Raw genomic sequence first — 4,214 nt, 5'->3', positions numbered from 1 at the left:
TTAATTTAAGATATCTCAAATATCATTTGTAAGTTTTTTCATTGGTGCATGAGTTATTTCAAAGTCTATTGTTTAGTTTCCAAATATTTGAGAGATTTTCCAGGTATATTTATGTTACTGATTTGGCATATAATTCCACTGTGATCAGAAAACGTACTTTCATTTCTTTCTTTCAAATTTATCAAGGCATATTATGGCCTAGAATATGACCTTCTTTGATCTATTTTCCATGTGCACTTGAATGCGTATTGTGGTGTTTTATTTCTTTTCACATTAAAGTTTTTAGTTTACTAATCTTCTCATGAAGAATCCACAATGGCTGCAGAAAACATCATTGCAGCATCTTGACTCCTTCTGCTTTTTGCCCGCACAAACATTGGCCTTTGCAGTCCCCTGACTTTCTTCATTCTGTTCTTGCCTTCCTTTCTTTGCTTTCTTGAGGTCTTTTGCTTCTCATATAGGCCATGTCTTGCAAGTCTATGTTTGGGTCCATTTTTCTTTGCATAATCCAAGGAATCATAAATCATGCCAAAGCCAGTTGTCTTGCCACCGCCAAAATGAGTTCTGAATCCAAATACAAAGATGAAATCCAGTGTGGTCTTGTACATTTTGGCTAGTTTTTCCCAAATTTCTGACTTAGGTACTGTTGCCTTCTGGGTATGAAGGACATCAATCATCATTTGTTTCCTCTGAAGTAGTTGGTTGGTCATGAACTTTCTAGTTCAGATAGTTACTGTGTCGTTCATGATGATAGTCAATCGTTAGACGGCCAGGAAGGAAAAGAATGCTGTTTTGTGGTGGAGTGTTATGTAAATGCCAATTAGGGCATGTTGGTTGACCGTGTTGTTCAAACCTTAAATATCCTTACAATAGAGGAGTTATTAATAAATTATTTTAGGCAGTTAGTGAGGGTAAAAGAGTTCTTGGTAGAATTTTCCTTTAATAAAAAGCAGCCCCCAAACCACTTCTTTTCTAACAGAAAGCAGCCTGAAAAGTCAAGCTGCAAGCAAGCTCGAAGCTCGCATATGTAAATGCCAGCAGCTGTACCTGGACTCCAGGTACATTCCAACATGTAGACTTCTCCCTCACTTTTCTTTGTTACCACGTATATGGGTGTCACCAGCCAGGTAAAGCCACATGTGCAGGTGTCATGGCAACAGCCAGATAGAAGCCACATTTACATAATGAAAGATTAGGGTGGGAGGGCTAGTTCCTTTGTGGACTATGTAAATGGCACACCAGGTTAAATGAATCCTCTGGGCCCTAGGTAAATCAATCACCGCCTTCTCAAGCCTCTCTACAAAATTGATCAAATCCCACCCCAAACCTGGAAACTCTCTCTTGGGTGACCCACTTTCTCAGCTTGAGGAATATTTCTCTTTCTTCTTTTTTGTCTGTTAAACTTTCCGCCCCTACACTCCTTATGTGTGTCTGTGTCTTTAATCTTCTTGGTGCGAGACATCAAACCCCAGGTATTTACCCCAGACAATGGAGCTGCTTCACTTACTGATTTTTTTTATGTGTTTGTTTTATAATTGCTTAGATTGGAGTGCTGAAATCTGCAACTGTGATGGAGAATTGACTCACTCATCCTTTCGGTTCTATCAGTGTTTGCTTCACGTAGAGACATTCCTCAGAAATACTGCAGGTTTGGTTCCAGACACTGTAATAAAGCAAATCACATAAAATTTTTGGTTCCCCAGTGCATACAAAGTTATGTTTACACTATACTGTAGTCTAGTATATGCAATAGTATTATGTCTTTAAAAACTATGTACATATGTTTGAAATACTTTACTGCCAAAAAATTTGACACAGAGACACAGAGTACAAACTGTTGGAAAAATGGTGCTGATATACTTACTCACCACACAGTTGCCATGAACCTTCAATTTGTAAAACATACAAAATCTGTGAAGTGCAATTAAGTAAAACACAATAAAATGAGGTATGCCTATCTTTTGAAACCTTTTGTTAGGAGTATACAAATTCAAAATTGTTGTATTTTCTTGATAAATTAAGTCTTTATAAAATGTGCCACTTGATTCGTGGTAATATTCATAGTTCTCTCCTTTACTTTGTGTGATACTAATCTAGCCACTTCAGTTGTCTTTCCATTCATTTTTCCTATGCCTTTATTCATCCTTTCAGGGTTAACCTCTTTGTTTTTGTAGTTAATGTCAGTTTCTTGTAGTCAGCATACTTTTGGATCTTGATTTTTAAATCCAATTTGGTGAATCTCTATCTTTTAATTTGAGTGTTTTGGTAATTTATATTTAATATAATTATTGATATGGTTGAGTTTAAATCTATCATCATTTTGTTTCTAAATATCTCATCTGTTCTTTTCTCCTTTTTTTGTTTTTTGCTTTGTTTTGGGTTATTTGAGTTTTGAGTTTTATTTGCAACGTATATGTCAATATTGGTTTATTAGTTATATCCCTCTTTATTTTTTTAAGTGGTTGCTCTAAGGTTTACTATATATATCTTTTTTTTTTTTTGAGACAGGATCTTGCCCTGTTGCCCAGGCTGGAGTACAGTGGCATGATCTCAGCTCACTGAAACCTCTGCCTTCTGGGTTAAAGAGATTCTCCTGCCTCAGCCTCCCAAGTAGCTGGGATTACAGATGCATGCCACCATGCCCAGCTAATTTTTGTATTTTTGGTAGAGATGGGATTTCACCATGTTGGCCAGGCTGGTCTTGAACTCTTGAACTCAGGTGATCCACCCACCTCAGCTTCCCAAAGTGCTGGGATCACAGGCATGTGCCACCGCGCCCAGCCTACAATATACATTTTTAACTTACCACAGTCAGCCTTTAGCTAACATTATATTACTTCACATATACTGAAATAATCTTTCAACAGCATATTGCCATTTCTTCTCTGTCTCCTGTATAATTGTTGTCACGTATTTCACTTCTGCATATATCATAACCTTCAAATATATTGGTTTTGAAAGACATCAAAAATAAAAATGAAGCCTGATATGTATTCAGATATTTGCCATATCTCATGCTATTTATTCCTTTGTTTATATGTAGAATATATAAACAAGTTTCTATGTAGAATCATGTTGCTTTTATCCAAAGAATTGTTTTTTTGTTTTTTTGAGACAGAATCTCACTTTGTCACCCAGGCTGGAGTGCAGTGGTGTGATCTCGGCTCACTGCAAGCTCCGCCTCCCAGGTTCATGCCATTCTCCTGCCTCAGCCTCCCGAGTAGCTGGGACTACAGGTGCCCACCACCACGCCTGGCTAATTTTTTTGTATTTTCAGTAGAGTCGGGGTTTCACCGTGTTAGCCAGGATGGTTTCGATCTCCTGACCTCGTGATCTGCCCACCTCGGCCTCCCAAAGTTCTGGGATTACAGGCATAAGCCACCACACCCAGCCCAAAGAACTGTTTTAAACATTGCTTGTAGTGAAGATATGCTGGTGGTTAATTACTGCAGCTTTTGCTTATCTGAAAATTCCTTATTTGACCTTCAGTTTTGAAAGGCATTTCTTATAATGCTCTCTATTATTTTCTGGCTTGTATTTTCTTTTTTTTTCTTTCTTTTTTTTTTTTTTTTGAGACAGAGTTTCATTCTTGTTGCCCAGACTGGAGTGTAATGGCATAACCTTGGCTCACCGCAACCTCAATTTCTGGGTTCAAGTGATTCTCCTGCCTCAGCCTCCCAAGTAGCTGGGATTTCAGGCATGCACCACCATACCTGGCTAATTTTTGCATTTTCAGTAGAGATGGGGTTTCTCCATGTTGGTCAGGCTGCTCTTGAACTCCTGACAGCAGGTGATCCACCCACTCGGCCTCCCAACCAAAGTGCTGGGATTACAGGTGTGAGCCACTGTGCCCAACCTTGTCTTTTTTTGTTGTTGTTTTTTTTGAGTCAGAGTCTCATACTGTTGCCCAGGCTGGAGTGCAGTGGTGCAATCTCCGCTCACTGCAACCTCCACTTTCTGGGTTCAAGCGATTCTCCTGCCGCAGCCTCCCAAGTAGCTGGGATTACAGGCACCTGCCACCACACCCGGCTAATTTTTTGTGTTTTTAGTAGAGACAGGCTTTCACTATGTTGGCCAGGCTGGTCTTGAACTCCTGACCTCGTGATCCACTCCCCTCGGCCTCCCAAAGTGCTAGGAGTAGAGGCGTGAGCCACCGTGCCCGGCCCTTGTATTGTTTTTAATGAGAATTCTGCTGCTGTCATTCTTACCTTTAT

The 4,214-nt window shown here is 39.5% G+C and overlaps 1 pseudogene; it reads right to left on the bottom strand.

Annotated features, from left to right (window-relative positions):
• Positions 1–282: 282 nt before the first annotated feature.
• Positions 283–746, bottom strand: LOC115831162 (annotated as a pseudogene).
• Between the last annotated feature and the right edge of the window lie 3,468 nt (positions 747–4,214).

This window comes from Nomascus leucogenys, chromosome 18, assembly GCF_006542625.1.
Source record: "Nomascus leucogenys isolate Asia chromosome 18, Asia_NLE_v1, whole genome shotgun sequence".
Lineage (NCBI taxonomy): Eukaryota > Metazoa > Chordata > Mammalia > Primates > Hylobatidae > Nomascus > Nomascus leucogenys.
The sequence above is the reverse complement of the archived record's forward strand: the minus strand, read 5'-3'. Positions and strand labels throughout refer to the sequence as shown.